Here is a 23,772-nt window from a genome sequence, read left to right on the forward strand (position 1 = left end):
CGAACAACACCTAAAAACCGAACTACACACTCTCACAAACGTACTAACATCCAATGGATTCCAGAGAAACAAGATTACCAAACTAATCCAAAAAGAACCCCCCACTAAAACCCAAGACAGAGAGCAAGAAAATGGCACAGCCCTCCTCCCATATATAAAAGGCACCACAGACAGAATCAGCAAGATCCTCCACAAACATAACATCAAGACAGCATTCTGCACAAACCAAAAAATATCCACCATCCTAAGAAACCCCAAAGACAAAATTGAGTTAGAAAATCAAGGAGTATATGAAATCCCATGCACCGCCTGCCCCACCACATACATTGGACAAACCAACAGAAGAATAAGTGCACGATTGAAGAACACAAGAACTCATTCAAAAAGAGGAACCAACTTCTTCCCTGGTCCAACACTTTAAAGTCACAGGACACGATATTGACTTTAAAAGACCAGAACTATCGCCAAAACTGAACACTTTAACAACAGAATAATCAGAGAAGCCATCGAGATAGAAAACGCCCACACAGCATGAACAAAGCGAGATGATACCTCCGCGTACCAGCCATTTGGAAACCTGCCCTTATTGACAAACGTGTCCCTAACACGAGGAATGACACCAGACCCACACTCACGAGGTCCACACAGGATGTCACCACCACACATCCACCCAGAAAGCACACCCAAACCCACACTGATCAGGAAGCACGACCAAGGACCAGAAGCCAGACCGCAGCTGCAACATTAGCCATTTCAAACCCCTCCAATCCATACATGCAGCAGACTGACACCCACTACGAAGATGTAGCGACCACGAACACGAAGCCAAACAGCAGCAGTGCAGCTCACCAGCTCAAATCCCCTGCAACTCAGATTAATTTGAGCACAACCAAGCCCCCACCCAAACAGGACACACCCCCATCCAATCAGAGCACAAAAACCACATCCAATCAGAGCACAGCCAAGCTCCCACCCAATCAGTTCAAATCCCCACTAGCAGTTAAAAGGAAGAAACAGCTGCGATCACATTGCTCCCAGAAGCACGAAGCTGAAGCCTGAAGATGACGAATGAGACTTAGTCGAAGCGTCGCCAAGACACTTCAATTTTACGGAGAAAACCCGAACAACCAAAGACCTATATACAAACACCGTGATATATATATATATATATATATATATATATATATATATATATATATATATATATATATATATATATATATATATATATATATATATATATGTTTTCTGAGGTTTTCACGGTGTTTGTATATAGGTCTTTGGTTGTTCGGGTTTTCTCCGTAAAATTGGAAGTGTCTTGGCGACGTTTCGACGAAGTCTCATTCGTCATCTTCAGGCTTCAGCTTTGTGCTTCTGGGAGCAATGTGTGATCGCAGCTGTTTCTTCCTTTTAACTGCTAGTGGGGGTTTGAACTGATTGGGTGGGAGCTTGGCTGTGCTCTGATTGGATGGGGGTTTATCATATATATCTATATATATCTATATCTATATCTATATATAATCATATATATATGATTATGTATATTATGTATATATATATATGATTATATATATGATATATATGATTATACCTTTATATACTATATAACCTTTCTGTATGATAGTTACATATATTGTTGTGACAAAATAAATAAAATAAATAAATAAATAAATAGAATGCTTAATTAAAGTTATGTGTTGCTTTGGAAATAATTATGCAAAGATATTTCAAAGGACAGCACAGCTTCTGTCTGCAACTCTTTAAAGCAGCTACATATTTTCCCAGGATTGCATGCTTACCCATTGTAACTGCTCCATTACAAAGCAAAACACCGCTGTTTTAAAAAAATGTTACAGGCAAGAACTAGATTTGTTTTTCCTGCATTCTTCAAAACATTATTTTGGAATTTAACCCAAGGCATTGAACATCACTGATGTTTAAATATACTGAAAATAATGGCACAGAAAAACTCATTCAGAATCTTGGTTATGATTATTGTGATGTGGAGAGGTGGTGATTTTATCTGCTGAAATTATTACCCCATGTCTACATTCTTAGAAACATCCTTCTTCATGGCCTGTTCATGCAAATCGTTATTATGGACCCTGTCGCGATAGCTCCCTCTAATGGGGTCCTGAACAGTGCCAGATTCTGCCATAGTTTCCTTTCCTACCTAAGGCTATTCAGAATTTAAACCCAAGTGGTAGCAGGTGGTGCTGTCACTGCAATTACAGCTTCAATATCCTCTAGTGAAAGCATAAGCAGATGTCATTTGTTACTCTTGTATATTATCAGTTCAGAACGTTGAGTTTCATGCCCTATTGAAATGTGTGATGATTAAAAGCAAGGGGGAATTAAACTCATCATTATAGGGGGGGGGGTGTTGTACATTCCTGATAGATATTATGTGTGAAAAAAAAATCACAAGAATAGACTTTTAAGTGGTTTTTGCCTGCTGCTCCATGCCAGAGATCTTCTTTTCAATTACAGTTTGGTAGCATGGGATTAAATTGGAATTTGTCTTCCCTACATCTCTTGCTTTTTTCCTTGGAGGGATTCTCACTCTATAAGCACTGTGAGATTGGGATATGCAACACGGCTTCTTCTCGGTCCTTTTTCAGTTTGCCTTCATTTGGCTTGACTGCCATAACTCATCTTGGGCCTGAGGCCAGCACTAGGGAGATCAGCGGTACAGTACATCTTAAATTCTTTCAAAGTTCCCGGCAAAGTAGAAAACCTGTTGGGGTTCCATCAGTGCTTTGGTTCCCCCACCCAGAGCAAATGTTTTTCTGAATGAAAGCAACTCATTCGGCAGCCTTTCCTGACTATGTGAAATAACTTCTCTAGAGAGTAGACACTATTTTTCTTTGTAGAAATTCTTTCCCTTCCTCTCACTTTCTCCCACCCCCCATCTGATCTCAAACAGGTTAAATTAAAGATATTAGAAACATGGAAGTTTGTCTGATAATGACATTGCCGATTCATCTGATCCAGTATTTCCTAATGGACACACTTCCTTCAGGGTTTCAGATTGGCGTAATACTTAACTGTAATTTGAAAAGCTAGTGATCAGAACTAAAACTTTTATATGCAAAATAGATATTCCATCGCTGAGCTTCAATTCCATCTTACAGATCAGTTGAAGATCATTTCAACAGAAATGGAAGTTGATGAGACATGCCCAGTATGTTAAGAAGAAAATTTTGCTTACAGCCTGCCCATCTCAGTTATAAGTTGTGACAGTCATAAAATGGGTTAGTCATGCAACCAGAACCAAAAAGATTTTACAACCTCTTTTTTGCAGTGGTCAGCGGTGGTTGTAAAGCAGCCACTGTGATTTTTAAACAAACACTGTGGTCATTAAGTGAATTAATGGTTTGCTATGGGCAAGGTTTTGACAAAAACTGGAAGCAAATGTCAGTTTTCAGCAAAACCATTATAAACCATTGTTACATGACTGCAGGGCACTGCAAACAATCATAAATGTGGCCCAGTTGCTGACTAACTGAAGTTTCATCATGTGACTGGGGGGAGGGGGAATGTCATAACTTTGAATCTGGCTCATAAGCATTCTCCACTTAGGTCCATGATAACTTCAGCTGATTGCTAAGTGATCAGTTGTAAATCAAGACTATCTGTACAAGGAAGCTATAATTAGGGAAATTATATCTGTAGTAATGCCATAATTCACAAACTGTATAACCAGAAACACTTATCCATGGGAGAGAAACCAAAATATTCAACCACATATATTGCTTTACTAATCTGAGCTAAAAAATTTTTAGATGACTGTTACACAATAGTACAGAGTTTTCTGCATCACCTCTGCTGATGTCATTTATTTTTTTTCCAGTCCAACTGTGGTACTCCTAACATATGTTAGCTATACACAAATAGTTTTCATCCAAAGGAACATCTTGTTCAGAGTCTATTTTGTGTTTCAGATAAAATAGGGACTAGTTGCTGTTTAGTAGGGCATGCTATAGCTCAATAGCTATTGTTTTTAATATATGAACAAAAGACATACTGTATATCATTATATTATAATTGTGAAAGAAGTATTATTATCAACCATATTACAATATTGCAATCACAGGTTCTAGCTCCTGTGGCCTTTTCTTTTCTTTTCTTTTCTTTTCTTTTCTTTTCTTTTCTTTGTGCGGACTTTTAAAAAATAAATCAAAATTTTCTTGCCCATTGGGGAAACAGGTAATAAGGATTTTGCTATTTGTTTGTCAATTTTGTAACACATTTTATCACAGAAACTTATCTGGTCAGTGTTTTAATCTCTATCAGTTTTTTATTCAGAGAGATTGAGGGCAACATATATTTGTCATTAGAAATATGCTATAAATGGAACTGATCGCTTTGAAACATATTCAGCCCATAATACCTATTCTAAAATCAATAACTGTGAAAAGAAGAAGATTCTTTCCCAAGGCTAACTCGTAATTTCACATTTCTCCAAATGCTTCTGTTTACAGGATAAGATGCTTGGCTTTTCTCTTTTAGCTGAAATGCCTGGCTCTGCTAAATCATGGATTGACTTCATACTTGCCCATGATTTTAAAGTGGTAGAAAGGAGTAATTCTGGAAGTGTATTGTTTGAAAAAAAATTACTGAAAAATATTTTAGAAAATATATAGAACAAGTAGAGTGGTAGAACACTACCGAATATGAACCAACCTCCATTTTAAATAATCAAAGATGGCTGCTTTACTTCAAATCTGCAAGCTGCAGAGACATACCTGACATACATGACAGACAATATTCATTTTTCTTTTGTGAAGTGTTATGCTGGATCCTCAGAAAAAAGTACTTGTTAATTTTATTTTTGACATATTTATACTCAGACTTAAGTGCCTCTCAATTTTTCAGCTTTGAACAATTTTACACAGAGAGAAAATTTTTTTTATCAATTCTGTTTTTCTGTACTGTAGCACTCTACTCAGGAGTTCTACAATACTCCAGCTTCAGCTGCTTGGCGGTATCTGCATTATTAAGGTGATACTGGACCAGAAATGGTAAGAATGTCAAGAATATTCATAAACTTGGAACAGCTCTTTTACATCAGTTCCCAAGGATAACTTCAACTGTAATCTAAACTTCCCCCAGTTGGTGCTATCTCTTTCCGTGGGTTAGCTTTTGAAGAAATAGAAATGATACTGTCCTTCCTTAGTCTTAAAGCCCAAGAATAAAAGAACATAATTTCTGAATTTAACACAACATCATGCTTTCTCTTTTGGACTACTGCTCTGAATTGTGTATTGCTTCCTTGTATAGATTATCATAGTATAGATTAGAATATTATATTAGAAAACAGCTTTTTTTAGTCTTACAACCCACATTGGAGGGATTTCATTTCTCTGAATTTTCAGCAATGGCAATGTCTGGAAAATTCTGGAATGCAAATTCACATGATTTGAGGATACCTAAATTGGAGAAGACTTCTTTAAAAGGTGCTAAGAAAGCAGATCTAGCCCTGAGAGGGGATAGTGACTCAACAGATATTGTTAAACTACAGCTCTCAACAAGCCTGATCAATCTGTTGATCATGCTTTTTGGGTTTGCTGTTAGTCAACAAGGTTCAGAGTACTAGAATTTTCTCAGCAGAACTATAGGCAAATGCAATGCTGCTTTTAAAAACAGAGATAGAAGATGTTTAGTATGACTATCAAGGAATGACCATTACACTTATCTTAACAGTCTTCCTTCACTGGGTACCTTCATGATATTTGGATTTCAGTTTTCCTGATGTGGAGAGTCTATGGTATTTTCCCATGGTATTTCTTGTGCCTAGTCCTGCCACTTGTTGGAGAAGAAGGCATATATCTTCTGTAGCCTGTGGGTTCTTGGTACCTTGCTTAATCTGGAATAAAATTCTAAATAAAACCTGTAGCTGACTTTCAACTATTAGTAGAGTGATGGATAGATTCATGTGACAGATTGAAGCAGTAAAGGGTTTAAATAACACAGCATGCACAAGTTAGTAATGGAATTATTGCCATATACATGGACTGAAAGTGGGAGGACAGGTTTTGAAATTCTTATTTTTTGTTCTTTTGCTTTTTGTTTTGTAGCCTGGCAACAGTATTCATTCCTCCATTCAGCTGTAAGCCCTGCTGAGATAGTTATTAATCTGTTGTTCTATTGCTGTTCGTTTGAAAATATAGTAAGCTGTTCAGTTTACACCTCCTGGATACTCCTTAATTATATCAAATAAAGCTAAGTCAACATTATACATAAAAGCTAATAGAATTTACATTTCACCATTGCATTATTGTTTCTCAGGGGGAAGGATCATCTTGCCACTTCCTTGCCTCTTGATTTCTGTTGTACATTGCAGCAGATGAAACAGAAACCTCTAGAAGTAGCATTGGGTTCTTAGTGGAGTTAGGAATTTTAGGCCACATTCTGGATTGTATTGAGAAACTTTGGATATGAAATTATTTGGCTATGGTTTCTTTTTCTTTTCAAATATTTGCTGAGTTTGGAGATATGAGGAGAAAGTTTGGGAGATAAAATCCATTCATTCTGTTTGTATCATCAAAGCGGTAAAAGAGAAGCAACATCATGTCAGGTTTTTAGTAAACTTTCATACATTTCCCTCTTACAATATGCTGCTTTCATTCTGAGGATATTTAATCTATTTTGAGAATGTTTAGCCAAAGACTTCTCCACAAAACCAATAAGACTGAGACAAGTGAGCCCTCATCTTATGCTGTCATAGATCTCCACTTTGATCTTCAAGCATTCTCCAGCCCAATTCTAAAGACTTGTTATTTCTGCCCTACTTCCACATCACTAAACTAGTAACACCGGTGCTTCCGCACTCCTATTGAGAGAATGGGAAAGTAGCACGGTTGGGTTCTTTGGGTTAATTTCAGTTTTTATGAAACAGCTAGAATATCAGATTGTTTCTCCCTGGTTTCTCATACAATATCGATGCTGGTGGGTACCATTGGTTTCTTTTAGAAGCATAGCATGTGATTTTTCTTCTTACTTTCCTTAAAACCTGACGAGAGAGATGAATAGGACTGATAGATGAAGCTGTGAATTCTGATAACTGTTCCCTTTGCTTGAGCGCGAGGGGACTCTTTCACCTTAAGAAACAGGAGATGAGAAAGTGAGTGCAGTCTGGGACACTCTATTGTGGATGGCTTTTGCAAGAGAAGAATTAGGGCAAGTTGAAAAAGAAGTAGAGGTAGTCCTCAACCTACAGCAGTTCATTTAGTGACTGTTCAAGGTTACAACGGCACTGAAATATGTGATTTATGACCATTTTTTCACAGTTAAGTCTATTGCAGCATCCCCATGATCATGTGATCAAAATTCAGATGCTTGTAAATTGGTTTGTGACCATTGCTGTGTCCCAAGGTCATGTAATCATCTTTTGCGACCTTCTGACAAGTGAAGTCAATTGGGAAGTCAGATTTACTTAACAATTGGGTGACTAACCTATCAACTGCAGTGATTCACTTAACAACTGTGGCAAGATGAGTCATAAAATGGGGCAAACCTCACTTAAAAATCTCGCTTAACAACAAAAAAATTGGGAACAATTGTGATCATACGTCCATAATTTAGTGTAGCTAAACTGATTGACCAAGGCTGATGGTTTCATAACCTGGAAGCGGTACCTGTGAATCTACCATTACTGCCTCAAGGAGACTTCAGATTTTCAGAAGATTCTGTCCTCATGGAGAGGCAAGAATGAGGAGAGGGGAAGATCTTTGTCATATCCTTAAAGTAGTATATAGTATCCTTTGGGCAACTTGAATGTCTAAATCATTGAATCCATACCTGAATGAAACCTTCCTGCTTAGTGCCTACGCATACTGCTAGAGATAAGCACCAATACTGCCTCCTTCTTTGAAATTGCTTCCAATCATATTCTATTATTTTCAGTATAACAAATGTTGCAATCAGCAGCATATTATTTTGGCTATACGGAGTCTTAAATCTTACCTTAGGTAAGTGTAAAGCTAGTTCTGTAGCTATACAGTAGTGGCAAGGCAAAGTGATTGCTCAGAAAGAATGAGGAACTTGTTTCTTTTATTATTATTATTTTCCAAAAAAAATCTGATCAAAATTTACAAATGTCCTCATAAACAGGGCTGATAGGTTTGGTTTTTTTCATGGGCAGACATTAGTGTGGGAGAAAGCATTTGAGTATTAAATGACTGAATCTCTACAAATTCAGTTTCTTTTGTGCTGATAATTTGAAATCATCATCTTTCTTTTTTCTGTGGGATCCTTACTGTGATCTTATTAATAGTAATAATAGCCAAGCCATTGATTTGTTCCAAGACAGATGTGGAATAATAATTTTATTCAGTTTATTTATTTTTAAAGAATTTTCCAAATTTCAGAAATGGATCCGAAAAATAAGAAATGTTACCATCTATAAAGATAAATGCAGAAAAATGGAAAATAACTTCATCCATATCAACAGTTATCTCCAAATTTGGTAAGGAAGAAATACGGTGTCCTCTACTTGGGAGGAAAAAAAAGGTAGACAAGAGTAGGGTCAGTCATAACAATGATAATTAGAAAGATTATATTGAGGCTAACTTAGAAGCTGGTGGCATTTAATTCATTTCCATTTGCATTCCAGATATGTGCTGACAGCTATATAGTCAGTTTTGATATTAAAAATAAACTGCTTAATCCACCTGTCCTTGGAAACAATTTAGGAAGAAAGGCTATGACTGGGTGTGGTTTTTTTTACTTGTTTTTTTTTTTGAATCTTCTGCCTCCAGATGGAGCTTTAACTCCAGCATGAGAAACTGAATTCCAATATGACCTGTTTCCTTAGACCAAATAAATATGGTGACGATACTTTCAAGAATGAATTTTAAAAATCTAAAACAAATAGATATCAAGTCAACCTGATCAGGAGGCAGTCTGTCTTTCAAATGGAACTCTGGGGCTGCTAAGGCATCTTGCCTTCTTTTCAACAATTATATTGGATTTAATTAAAGTGACCCAGTGTGTATGTCTATGGTAAAGAACAACAATTTCTTTGAACTTCTGTCACTCCTGATAATAAAACCTGACATTGCATTTTGCATTTTTCAAATAAATTGATGGATTACTCACACTTCAAAACATGTTTGTGAGCATAATATAGGAATAATATCTAATTTAGTGACTTCCATTTCTGCAAAATCTCAGTTTCCATTTTTAGGAAATATGGAAGTCCTGCCTTGCTTCCCAGATCTCACCCTGTCATGTGATACTTGGGTCTCAAACTGACAAACTTCTAGTTGACAAGCCCAGTGACTTAACCACCAGAGGCCACCAATCCCACCTCTATAAATATTAGGTAAAGGTAAAGGTTCCCCTCACACATATGTGCTAGTCGTTCCCAACTCTAGGGAGACAGTGCTCATCTCCGTTTCAAAGCCGAATAGCCAGCGCTGTCCGAAGATGTCTCTGTGGTCATGTGGCTGGCATGACTACATGCCAAAGGCACATGGAACACTATTACCTTCCCACCAAAGGTGGTCCCTATTTTTCTACTTGCATTTTTTACGTGCTTTCGAACTGCTAGGTTGGCAGAAGCTGGGACAAGTAACGGGAGCTCACCCTGTTACGCGGCACTAGGGATTTGAACCGCTGAACTGCCAACCTTTCGATCGACAAGCTCAGTGTCTTAGCCACTGAGCCACCACGTTCCCTATAAATATTAGCTTAAATCAAAACCCATTTAAGTAAGGAATTAAGGGTTTACAACTTATTTTCATCCAAGGGTTGAAAATAAGTGCCTTTGGCTCTTTGATTCACATGCTTAACTCCAGTAATTTGAAACATGATAGTAGCCAATTTTAATTTCATTTGATTTCAATGTAATTAAAATGAACTTAAAACTTGTAAGTATGTTGTACACTTTGTTATTTTGATAGTAATTTGGTACAATTTGGTAGTAATATATATACATACATACATACATACATACATACATACATACATACATACATACATACGTATCTCAGCTCTTTGTGGTAGTCCAGAGATGAATAAACCTTGAATACTAACACTAATTATATTGTAAGGTTACAGTAAAAGAATCTTAAGTCTCTTTCCTCATTTACTTTTACTTTTCAGAAAACAAGGGAAAATCTTTTGTGAGAGACTTCCCCTGTCCCTCTTCCTTCTGTGGACTGAGATGTCTTTTGCATGATAATTGTTTAGCCCGCAGTTCTTCCTGCTGTCTCCCAATGTCATTCTCACATAGCATTACAATTACTGGGCTGCATCCAAAGTTTTTGCATCTCTATCCTAGATTTAGGTGCTTACATTTATAGATAACATTTACAATAAACTATCATTCATGGATAAACATGTGTCATACCATTCATCCATATAGCACAGTGGTAGAATACAATACAATACTGATATTCATTCAATGGCTAAGGTGTGAAAACGCTAACTAAATTTTGGAGAGCTTAATCGCTTCAACTTAAGGGGACCAGAGATAAGACTTAATTCAAGGTAGCTGGGTTGTGCATAATAGTGCCATATTGATGCACTGGGTCTCCTCAGTACAGACTGTTGTATCGATCTCATTTGAAACAGCATCTTTGTCTGGAGGCAAGTTACTCTGCTTTTATAACTCAAAAGAAAAATAGAAGAAGCCTAACATTTGAGCGCTTGTATGCCTGACTTATTTAAAAGTAAATCAAGTTTCAAGATTTAGGACTGGACATATTTATGCAAAATAAAATCAGAGTGTGATATTTGTTGTCATTATATTGGGTGACAGCAATCCATTTATGCAGCTAAACAGAGACATTTGTGTTATCAAGGGATATTGACTTTGATGACTATTTCATAGAGTCACTATTTTCCCAGGTAGAATACTTTGAATATCAGGAAATAATAGTGAAAGATAGCCTACATCCTCCTATTCTTCTGAAGTATGCATGCTTTCCCAGTGATGGTACAGAATGCATAACGAGATGGGCTATTGGTCTAATCTAGTGGAGTTCCTTTATATGTTGTTAAATACGCCATCATTTAACCAGTCAACCTAATGACTTCTGCACAAGTCTTATATATGTGCATAAACTGAAATCTATGTACTGCACGAGCATATTGCGGTAATTTAGATATTAATATTTTTATACCCAGCAGTCATTAGAATGAGTGTAAATGATTTTTACCAATTTTTAAATGGATAATATTCATCAAATGTTTATGAAAACACTTAACCCATAATGAGGACAAACATTCCACTTAATAAAGATGGAAGTTAAGAATCTCTTTTGGAATATATAATCAGAAGAGTAAAGAAAATTACATTAAAAAGATTTCATTATCCCATTAAGGATGTGAAATGACTTTTTCTATTCCATTTTAATTTTAGCATATTTCTCTTTTAAATTTCCTCGACACTTTTATGAGACGGGTGTGTAAAAAAAGGCTTTGGCTGCTGTACCAGGAAGATTTCTGACTTCCACTTTCTTCATTATTCCAATTTTAAATTTGTCTATTTAATTTATCATTAAAGAAATCAACATTTTATCAGACTGTACATTATTGCTTTTTTTTTTTTTTTTTTTTTGGTATTTCACTTGAGGAGACAGATCTGCACGATCTGAACTAAAAGCTGTGTCTCTTAAGCTAACAGCCTAACATTTTTCAAATCTATTTTCTCCTCTAATTACTAGGACTAGAAATTGAATGAACCAGTGCCCCCACACTTTCTCCTTTCCTTATGTTTTCCTTAACTGTCATTATATACAGGTCCCCAGTTCATCACATTATGGTAAGAATTCAGAGTTTTATGAACACACACATACACACACACACACACACACACACACAGAGAGAGAGAGACAGAGACAGAGACAGAGAGAGAGAGAGAGACAGAGAGAGAGAGAGAGGGAAGAAGGGAGAGAGAGAGGGAGGGAGGGAGGAAGGGGGAGGAAGAGAGAGAGAGAGAGAGAGAGAGAGAGAGAGAGAAAGAGAACCCAGATTTTTCTAGAATAACTTTTTCCTAGGTTGAGAGTCTTTGAGAGGAAAGAAGGGAACTTCCAATTCCTGCCTTCTACTTTGGAAAATCTTTCTTTCTCCTTCTCCTTCTTCTTCTCCTTCTCCTCCTTCTCTTCCTCCCTACAATATACTTATTTTGGGGGGGGAAATTGAGACAATTATTTGTTTCCATCCTTCATTCATCTAATCCAGGATGGGTCAAAAAAAACTCTGTGGCATAATTTAATTTCATAGTAGCAAAATAGCAGACACCGAAACTTTGTTGTTTTAGTCCAACCTCTCTCTACTGAAACATTTTTTAAAAAGAGTTTATTGGATGGATGGATGGATGGATGGCAGGCAAGAAGGAAGGAAGGAAGGAAGGAAGGAAGGAAGGAAGGAAGGAAGGAAGGAAGGAGTTGAAAAGGGAGACATTGTGGAACACTGAATCTGATAGAATAGAATAGAATAGAATAGAATAGAATAGAATAGAATAGAGTAGAGTAGAGTAGAGTAGAGTAGAGTAGAGTAGAGTAGAGTAGAGTGGAGTAGAATAGAATATTTATTGGCCAAGTGTAATTGGACACACAAGGAATTTATTTATTTATTTAATTTATTTATATTTATTTATAATTTAATTTCTCCCGAAGGACTCAGGGCAGTTTACAGCAATATTAAAAACCATCACAAAATACAAACAACAAATTTAAAAACAAAATTAAAACCAAATATTCACAATAGGCTGAATCAGATTAAAATGGTCATAGATCGACATAAAACCCAGTTAAAATTTCCATTTAAAATTTTTGCTTAGGCCAGTCCTGCACGATGAAATAATAAAGTCTTAAGTTCGCGTTTGAAGGTCCGGAGGTTGGGGAGTTGGCGCAACCCCGGAGGCAGCTCATTCCAAAGGGCCGGTGCCACCACAAAGAAGGCTCTCCCTCTGGGGACCGCCAACCAACATTGTTTGGTCGATGGCACCCTGAGAAGGCCCACCCTGTGGGAGCGCACAGGTTGATGGGAGGCTATCGATGGCAACAGGCAGTCTTGTAAATAGCCCGGTCCTAAGCCATGGAGCGCTTTACAGGAGATAACCAGTACCTTGAATTGCACCTGGAAGGCTACCGGCAGCCAGTGCAGGCCGCGCAGGATAGGTGTTATATGGGAGCAACGCGGTGCTCCCTCTATCACCCGTGCAGCTGCATTCTGGACTAGCTGGAGCCTCCTGGTGCTCTTCAAGGGGAGCCCCATGTAGAGAGCATTGCAATAGTCCAGACGGAAAGTGACGAGAGCGTGAGTGACCGTGCATAAGGAGTCCCGGTCTAGGAAGGGACGCAACTGGCGAATCAGGCGAACCTGATAAAATGCTCCCCCGGTGACGGCCGTCAGATGTTCCTCTAAGGACAGCCGATCGTCCAGGAGAACGCCCAAGTTGCGCACCCTCCCCCTGGGGGCCAATAATTCACCCCCAACAGTCAGCGATGGCGTAAGCTGACTATGCTGGGACACCGGCATCCACAGACACTCTGTCTTGGAGGGGTTGAGCTGGAGCCTGTTCTTCCCCATCCAGACCCGCACGGCTTCAAGACACCAGGACATCACCTCGACGGCTTCGTTGGGGTGGCTCGGGGTGGAGATGTACAGCTGAGTATCATCAGCGTACAGATGGCACTCCACCCCGAAACCATGAATAACCTCACCCAGCGGCTTCATATAAATGTTGAACAGGAGAGGCGAGAGAACCGACCCCGTTGGCACCCCACAAGTGAGACGCCTCGAGGTCGATCTCTGCCCCCCTGCCAACACCGTCTGCGAACGGTCCGAGAGATAGGAGGAGAACCACTGATAAACCGTGCCCCCCACCCCTAATCCCTCCAACTGTCGCAGCAGGATACCATGGTCGATGGTATCGAAAGCCGCTGAGAGATCTAAAAGGACCTGGACAGAGGAACACCCCCTGTCCCGAGCCCTCCAGAGATCATCCACCAACGCGACCAAAGCCATCTCTGTGCTGTATCCAGGTCTGAAGCCGGACTGGAACGGGTCTAGATAGACAGTTTCCTCCAGGTATTGGGGAAGCTGATATGCCACCACACTCTCAACAACCTTCGCCAAAAAGCGAAGGTTGGAGACTGGACGATAGTTTGCCAATACAGCTGGGTCCAGGGAGGGCTTCTTGAGGAGGGGCCTCACCACCACCTCTTTTAAGGCGGTGGGGAAAATGCCCCCCAACAAAGAAGCATTGATAACTCCCAGGAGCCAGCCTCACGTAACCTCCCATGTGGCCTCGCGTAACCTCCCGTGTGGCCAGTACCAACCCATTTGTCTTGGTTCACATGCTTTCAGTGTACATAAAAGGACAAGATACATTCATTAAGAATCATAAAGTACAACACTTAATGATAGTCATAGGGTACAAATTTAACAATGATAGTCATAGGCTATAAATAAGCAATCAGGAAACAATATCAGTATAAATCATAAGGATACAAGCAACAAAGTTACAGTCATACAGTCATAAGTGGAGGAGATGGGTGATGGGAATGATGAGAAGATTAATAGTAGTGCAGACTTAGTAAATAGTTTGACAGTGTTGAGGGAATTATTTGTTTAGCAGAGTGATGGCGTTTGGGAAGAAACTGTTCTTGTGTCTAGTTCTTCTAGTTTCCAGTGCTCTATAGCATTGTTTTGAGGGTAGGAGTTAAAACAGTTTATGTCCAGGATGTGAGGGATCTGTAAATATTTTCACAGCCCTCTTTTTGATTCATGCAGTATACAGGTCCTCAATGGAAGGCAGGTTGGTAGCAATTGTGAAATTGCTGTGAACCAATTGTGAAATATGGGAAAAGAAGTGCTTTATTGAGCCAGCATCAAAACCAAAGTGTTGTCCACATGAGACATAAAAATAAAATGAAAGTATGAGAGCAGAAGAAAAAAACATGATGTTAAGGAGACTTTATAGACTTTGAATTGAATGGAAGGCCGAAAAGGAAGGAAGCTGCAGAGTAGCTGAGAACATAATAATTCAACAGCAAAGGATGGAATGGTGATACAGGGTAGTGATCAGCTGTTGGAGGTAAGATGGCCATGTTCTGCCCCCAGTCAAACCTGGAGTTGGTACTAGGCTGGAATAAAGTGTGGTAGACTAGGAACTGCTAGAAGGTAACATAATTTGTCCCTGAAGTTAAGAAATAGTGGTCTACTCGTTCTGATCCTTAGGGCAAAGTGAAAGTGTGGTCTTAACTCCTATGAATGTGTAAATTAGACTGATTCCTGTTAAGATTCATATTATGTTCCAATACAACTTTTGAAAAGAGTTTCAGTAGTCTGAAGAATAACTTACATTATATATAAAACAGTTATTGAACATGTTATTAAAACATTTTATCCTAAAATGAAAACTGTATAATACATGGGAATATTAGACACAATCAAAAGAACAATATAGAAACAACATGATTAAACCAAATACATGTAGTCAGGGAGAGAATGGAATAATTAAGATTAAAAGAAAGAAAACAAAATGCATTGATTTTGGTAGAAAAAACAAACTTTGTGGGTATTGTTTAAAGAGAGCTGAACAGGGAACTGCCAGCGGGGTGAATATTATTAAAAATAAAAAGTAATGAAATTATTTGGAATGAATCTGAAGTGAGGGAATGCTGAAGGTTTTTTTTTAGAGATTTGTGTGGAAATAACAGTGATGTGTCAAAGAAGGAACTGACAAATGCTATAAATCTTAATGTCCAGTAATGAGAATGCATCTCAGCCTGATCATTGAAAAAATGCTAGTCTTATTACCCATTTAAAGATGATTAAATTAATGCAATTACTACAGGTATTGAGTGTACCTGAGAAGGTATTTGTTGGAATTTTGATTGAAAGGGTTTAACAGTAATGAGCAAAATTTGGCAGATGAAATACAGCTTTATGGCAGAGGATATGTTTACCAGATTTGGTTCTTCAATAGGCTGTTAAGAAATGTATGTATATCAAAAAAGTTTATTATATATTTGTTGATTTAAATGGAACATATGACAAAATTAATAGGCTTGAATTAGGGAAGTTTTTTCACAAAAATAGAGTATGGTCCCGAAAATTAATTTATCAAAAACTGAGTAACTGTGTTTAACAAGAAAAATAAAATTAACAGTGACAAGTTGTACTGAATTGTCTTTTTTTTTTAAAGCAAAGTAGAAGAATTTTTATTTATTGGTAAAATGTACCTATATCAAAGATGAGAAAATGAATGGAGAAATTTTAATATGGACAAATGCTGGTAGAGATGTTGTTGGTAGTATTCAGTGTGTTGTAAAAATCGAATGATTATCAAAATGAACTTTTGCCCAATTTTTAAATTTCTCTATGTGCAAAAAACAAACAAACAAACAAGTCTTTGACTGAACCTCACCAAAATCATCATTTGAAGGCAACATCGCCAAACAGAAACTGTCATACCTTGGTCATATCATGCAAGCTGACTCACCTGAAAAGTCAATCATGCTGGGAGTAACCAGCGAAAAAAATGAGAACACCGTCCCCTCCCCAGCAGCCATTGGCTGGACACTATAAAGGATACATTGGGATAACCATGAAGGAGGCTGTGTGAGATAGAAGGATATGGGGAATGCTGATCCAGAGTAACCGAGGATCAGACACAACTGAAATGGCTGACAACAATGACGAGACACATGAAAGTAAGCTGAATTCAATGGGAAAAATGTTCTTATAAGGGAGTACATGCAGGATGTATGTACAGCAAGAAACATTGGATCAATAATGAATAGTGTTAGAGGAATGTGTATTGATTACAAAAATGAATGGCTATAGTAGTGGGTTTCAAATTTTTTTACTACCGGTTCTGTGGCTGTGGCTTGGTGGGCGTGGCATGGTTTGATGGGTGTGGCTTGATGGGCGTGGCAGGGAAAGGATACTGTAAAATCTTCATTTCCTTCCCAATCCAGGGAAAGGTTACTACAAAATCCCCATTTCTTCCCGATCAGCTGGACTTGGGAGGCAGAGAATAGATGAGGGCGGGGCCAGTAAGAATTTTTACTACCAGTTCTCCGAACTACTCAAAATTTCTGCTACCGGTTCTCCAGAACTGGTCAGAACCTGCTGAAACCCACCTCTGAATGGCTAGTATACCAAGTAAGTACATTATTTATTCATTTATTTATTTATTTATTTATTAAATTTTTATACCACCCTTCTCCTGAAGGACTCAGGGCGGTTTACAGCCATAATAAAAACAACAGCAAAATACACATAAAAACATGATTAAAAAACTTATTATACAAATGGCCGAATTAAAACAATTAAAAATAAAACCCCAATTTATAAAATATTAAAACGTTAAAACTAATTAAAATCCTATTAAAATCCTATGCCAGTCCTGCGCGAACAAACAAATAGGTCTTCAACTCTCGGCGGAAAGTCCGAAGGTCTGGCAATTGTCGAAGTCCAGGGGAAAGTTCGTTCCAAAGGGTGGGAGCCCCCACAGAGAAGGCCCTCCCCCTGGGGGCCACCAGCCGATATTGCTTGGCGGGCGGCACCCTAAGGAGTCCCTCTCTGTGCAAGCGTACAGGTCGGTGGGAGGTATTCGGTAACAGCAGGCGGTCCCGTAAGTACCCTGGCCCTAAGCCATGGAGTGCTTTAAAGGTGGTCACCAACACCTTGAAGTGCACCTGAAAGACCACAGGTAGCCAGTGCAGACTGCACAGGAGAGGTGTTACATGGGAGCAACGTGTGGCTCCCACTATCACCCGCGCAGCTGCGTTCTGAACCAACTGGAGCCTCCAGGTACTCTTCAAGGGGAGCCCCATGTAGAGAGCATTACAGTAGTCCAAACGAGAGGTAACCAGAGCATGAGTGACCGTGCATAAGGCATCCTCGTCGAGGAAGGGGCACAACTGGCGAACCAGGCGAACCTGGTAGAAAGCCCTCCTGGCGACGGTCGTCAAATGATCTTCGAAAGACAACCGTCCATCCAGGAGGACGCCCAAGTTGCACACCCTTTCCCCTGGGGCCAATGATTCGCCCCCAACAGTCAGCCGCGGTTGCAGCTGACTGTACCGGGGTGCCGGTATCCACAGCCACTCCGTCTTGGAGGGATTGAGTTTGAGCCTGTTTCTCCCCATCCAGACCCGTACAGCTTCCAGACACTGGGACAGCACTTCGATGGCTTCGTTGGGATGGCCTGGGGTGGAAAAGTATAGCTGCGTGTCATCAGCGTACAGTTGGTACCTCACCCCAAAGCCATTGATGATCTCACCCAGCGGCTTCATATAGATGTTGAACAGGAGAGGCGAGAGAATCGACCCCTGTGGCACCCCACATGTGAGGGGCCTCGCGGTCGATCTCTGCCTTCCTGTCAACACCGTCTGCGATCAGTCAGAGAGATAGGAGGAAAACCACCGATAAACGGTGCCTCCCACTCCCAAACTCCCTAACCGGTGCAGCAGGATACCATGGTCGATGGTATCAAAAGCCGCTGAGAGATCTAATAGGACCAGGGCAGAGGAACAACCCCTATCCCTGGCCCTCCAAAGATCATCCACCAACGCGACCAAAGCCGTCTCCGTACTGTACCCGGGTCGGAAGCCGGACTGGAACGGGTCTAGATAGACAGATTCATCCAGGTATTGGGGTAATTGACATGCCACCACACTCTCAACAACCTTCGCTACAAAGTGAAGGTTGGAGACAGGACGATAGTTTCCTAAAATAGCTGGGTCCAGGGAGGGCTTCTTGAGGAGGAGCCTCACCACCGCCTCTTTCAAGGCGGCGGGGAAAACACTCTCCATCAAAGAAGCATTTATAATCCCCTGGAGCCAGCCTCGTGTCACCTCCTGAATGGCCAGCACCAACCAGGAGGGGCCTGGGTCCAATAAACATGTGGTGGCATTCAACCGCCCCAACAACCTGTCCATGTCTTTGGGAGTCACAGGGTCAAATCCATCCCAAATAATCTCAACAAGACGTGTCTCCAGCCCCTCATCTGGATCTACCCACTGTTGATCCAATCCGTCCCGAAGCTGAACGATTTTATCGTATAGATAACCACTAAACTCCTCGGCCCGGCCCTGTAAGGGGTCATCCCGCACCTCCTGATGAAGGAGGGAGCGGGTCACCCGAAACAGGGCCGCCGGGCAGTTATCTGCCGATGCAATGAGGGAGGAAACGTAAAAACGCTTCGCTTCCCTCAGTGCCACTAGGTAAGTCCTAGTATAGGACCTAACTAGTGTCTGGTCAGCCTCGGAACGGCTGGATCTCCAGGTACTCTCTAGGCGTCTTCTCCGGCGTTTCATCTCCCTCAGCCCCTCAGAGAACCAAGGGGCTGGTTGAGATCTGCGCCGGGTCAGAGGCCGCAAAGGCGCGACACGGTCTAAAGCGCCAGTCGCGGCCCGTTCCCAGGCCGCAACTAACTCCTCAGCCGTGCCGTGGGCCAGATCCTCAGGAAGTGGCCCAAGCTCCATCAGGAACCTCTCCGGGTCCATCAGGCGCCTGGGACGGAACCAGCGTATTGGTCCCGTCTCCCTGCGGTGTTGAGCGGCGGTCCGGAAGTCTAGACGAAGGAGAAAATGATCTGACCATGACAATGGCTCGGTAATTAAATCTCCTAAATCCAGATCATTTAACCACTGTCCAGAGATAAAAATCAGATCCAGTGTGCCTCCCCCAATGTGAGTAGGGCCATCAACTAATTGTGTCAGGTCCAGGGCCGTCATGGAGGCCGTGAACTCCTGAGCCGCCGTTGATGACAAGCCGGTTGATGGTAAGTTAAAGTCCCCCATGACTATAAGTCTGGGGGTCTCCACCACCACCCCGGCAAGCACCTCTAGCAGCTCGGGCAGGGCTGTAGTCACGTAGCAAGGAGCCAGGTACGTGATCAACAAGCCCACCTGCACCCTATGACCCCATTTCACAAAGAGGGATTCACAACCGGCTATCTGAGGTACAGTGGTCTCCCTCGGTTCCAGACTTTCCTTAATCACAACCGCCACCCCTCCACCCCTACCTTGGGCCCTCGGTTGATGGAATGCCAGGAAACCCGGCAGGCACATTTCAACAAGGGGAGTTCCCCCTTCTGTGCCCAACCAGGTCTCCGTAATGCCCATGAGGTCCGCGGATCCCTTCTGCATAAGATCACAAAGCAGGGGGGCTTTATTAATCACGGACCGTGCATTGCATAGCATCAACCGGAGGCCCAAGCTCTGAGGATCCTGGCTGCCCGGGGAATGGGAAAAGTCTGAGGGGCCGGGGCATTTGATCGCTTTTAAACAGCGAGCACGCGCCCCCAAAAATCGATATGGCCCCTCGCTTCCGCCATATCTGCCTCTCCCACTAACCAAACAGATGGAACCACCCTCATCATCAGGAACATCACCCTCCCCCAGAAACTTCGGACATTAAAAGTTGTTCATATACAAAGAATGAAAATCAATCAAATTGCAAAACAAATATAAAGAGAATAAATGAAGACGTTGAGATGAAGGGGAAACAGAAAATAAAGAACTGATGAGATCTTTAAAAAGTGAAAGGTGAGAATAAATTGTATGTGTGTGTCTCTGTGTGCCTGTGTGTGTCTTTGTCTCTGTGCATTTGTAGGTGTGTGTGTGTGTGTGTGTGTGTGTGTGTGTGTGAGAGAGAGAGAGAGAGAGAGAGAGAGAGAGAGAGATGCCTTTCTTTTTCCCCCATATATGTTCCTTTTGTAAATAAGAACTTTCTACCTAGAAATTTGGAAATATAGGAATTTCTCATTATTATTACCAGTTTTGTCCCTTGTGCTTCAAAATTTGTTACGTTGTAGATAAGAATTCTAAAGCATATTCCTTTCTATTTTTCTTGGGCTTATAACAAAGGGAAAAGTAAAACTAGGGTCAGACTACAGGTCCTAGGAGATTCAACCTGACTGATGGCTGCCTCTTGTATATTTTATAAAGAACTCTTGGGAAAAAAGGGGGTATGCCCCTGAAGTTTTAAATTATCTCTTCTCCCAGTTTGTAACACTTCAATATAAACAATTATGAACTGAATCTTCAGGCTCTGCATCTTGAACTGAAATCCTCTCAGCAGGAAAACCTAAAAGAGCCTGTAGCTCAAATTCTAGAAATCTGGACACCCTGATGTTTTAACTCTTTACAAGGATTTGTTTAATACTAAGAATATATATTTCAAAAAAACAGATTGGGAAGACTGAGGTTTATGCAACTGCATACAAGCCTCAGAATAGTAGCTAACCGTAAGTAACATATGTGTTCTTTTTTTTTTTAATCTTCAACAATCTATCAGGGGGTCCCAGTAGAATTTAGCACAATATCAAGTTCCCAATTGTGTGGAATTCCATTTATGTATTTGATTTATTTATTTGTTGGAATTATTTTTGTCTTTCTTCCAGAGCACAGTGTGCTCTCTTCTTATCCTGAATACAAGCCTGTAATATATTTTGGGTAGAGAGACAGAGGCTGGCCTCAATTCACACAGTAAACTTCATAGCTTACTTAAGCTACAAGTCTGACTAGATGGCTCAGTGGCTAAGACACTGAGCTTGTCGATCAGAAAGGTTGGCAATTTGGTGGTTCAAATCCCTCAGGTCTCCTGCATGAGCAGGGGGTTGGACTAGATGACCTCCAAGGTCCCTTCCAACTCTGTTACTGTTATAGCTGAGAGGAATTTGAATCGCCATTTTTCCCAGTTCTTATTCAATATTCTGGCCTTTGTGCTACGCATGTTTAAAGTTTTAGATTAATTATCAAGGGATTAAAGAAGCAGTTATTCGTGTTTACAATTGTAACAAATATATTCATATTACCTGATAGAACCATTAACCAAACATGGAATGCTATGGATCTATCACAATTATTTGGCTTGTTGGTTATCTCTTTTGCACATTGTTTATGCCTATGTATCTATTGATGGCTAATTTATCAGACTGCCAGGCTCCTAGAAATTTTTAGTATTTTTGAACTTGGTTTGGACTAGGATGGTTGCAGCCAGAAGGAAGGAAGGAAGGAAGGAAGGAAGGAAGGAAGGAAGGAAGGAAGGAAGGAAGGAAGGAAGGAAGGAAGGAAGGAAGGAAAGAAAGAAAGAAAGAAAGAAAGAAAGAAAGAAAGAAAGAAAGAAAGAAAGAAGAAAGAAACCAAAAACACCTCACCACCAGCAATCAACACCCAGATGAAGATAGATTAACTCCAAGATTTAGATCAGACCATCAGTCAAGAAGTCAACAATATCCCAATCAAGAATCTATGAAGCAGATCTTAATCCTTGATCAGGGGGTTTGACCAGAGACTTCCAAGGTCCTCTTCAACTCTGTTATTCTGTTAAGACAACAATAAACCAAAGAACTTCCAAGACTATTCCCACTAATACTGACAGGGCAACAATATACCACTAGAATATAAACTAAGAACAAATCCCACTCCTTACTAGCACTGATGATGTTACTAGTTTAAGTAATGAAATGTCTGCATAAAAGCATCCAAACTCAGGGCGTACCAAGGACCCCTCGTATCAAATGCTTATTGGAATTAGTATCTTTATATAGCAATGCATTTTTAAATTTAATTTTATTTTTGCTTATGATAGGCAAGGAAAGGGTAACATGCCTAGGACTGAGCTTACTGAAAATGCTGCTTGATCTTTTATACAAATATTTTACATTTCATGCCAAATAACAGTGTCAATTTATGCAATTCATAATTGCTTTTGGCACAAAAATGCAGCATTAACATTCACCTTTACTATAACAGCACTTCATTAAAAATAAACTAAAGCATGCTAGTCTTTTATCTTTCATCACCAAGGTAACCACACACCAAATCTTTTGCAGCCTTAATATAAGCATATTCTGTTACCGTATCATGAAACAGTACCTGAACCTAAACAATCCTGTCCTTGTGGTATTGATTTAAACCATGGATGATTTACTTTAGCTAACTGGTTTAGGTCATGGCCAGAATCCATAGCCAATAACTTTCTCCAAATTGTGTATGTCATTAAGCAGACTAGCATCAGTTATAACTGTGGAAGGACTGCCATTGAAATTATCTATAAAATGGGTTTTCTGGTATAAGTCATGGCTGACTGAAGATGTATCTGTGAACAAGTGGAGATGATGACCACTGTGGAGAATGAAAGACTGGTGAGTAGACCAATGCTTCAAATTCCTCAGAAAAGGAGTTGGCTCTCTTGGGCAACTTAATATACACAACCACTTTTTCTACTCTGGGAACCACTGGCTAATGTCTTGCCAGAATCACCTCTTATATTAGGCACATTAAGGTTTATAAAAAAATATCTGCCTTTTTAAACCATTTAAACCCTTTTCTACCTGATTATTTGGTTCTCTAAAAACCCTATCCTTTCTGAGATATTACATATTAATAGTTCAGCCCATGTGAAAATTCTAAAAGAATTACATTCTTTTTAAGAAATTAAAATATGAATATCTCAGAAAGAATACCAGTTTCTATGAATAAACTTTTAGAAGTCAATGAGGAAGATTTAAAAAAAATATTTGACATAGAGATTATAGTAGTTGAAGGCATGGAAGACAATGAAATAGAGATTACCCGAGTAATAATACAAAAGACAAACCAAGAAAAGGATCTGCAGATGGGGCAGTTTTGATAAGAAGTTTTGGATGATGCCTCTTTAGGGGAAGGAAAAGATCAGATCTGGAACAGCTCAGACAAGAAATGGTGGTGATGCCTCTTTATGGGATTTACAAAGTAAGCTGGTGGAACCTCTGAAGACTTTTTTTAAATATGAGAGAGTGATGGATGATCA

The sequence above is a fragment of the Ahaetulla prasina genome, chromosome 5 (genome assembly GCF_028640845.1).
Source record: "Ahaetulla prasina isolate Xishuangbanna chromosome 5, ASM2864084v1, whole genome shotgun sequence".
NCBI classification, from domain to species: Eukaryota; Metazoa; Chordata; class Lepidosauria; order Squamata; family Colubridae; genus Ahaetulla; species Ahaetulla prasina.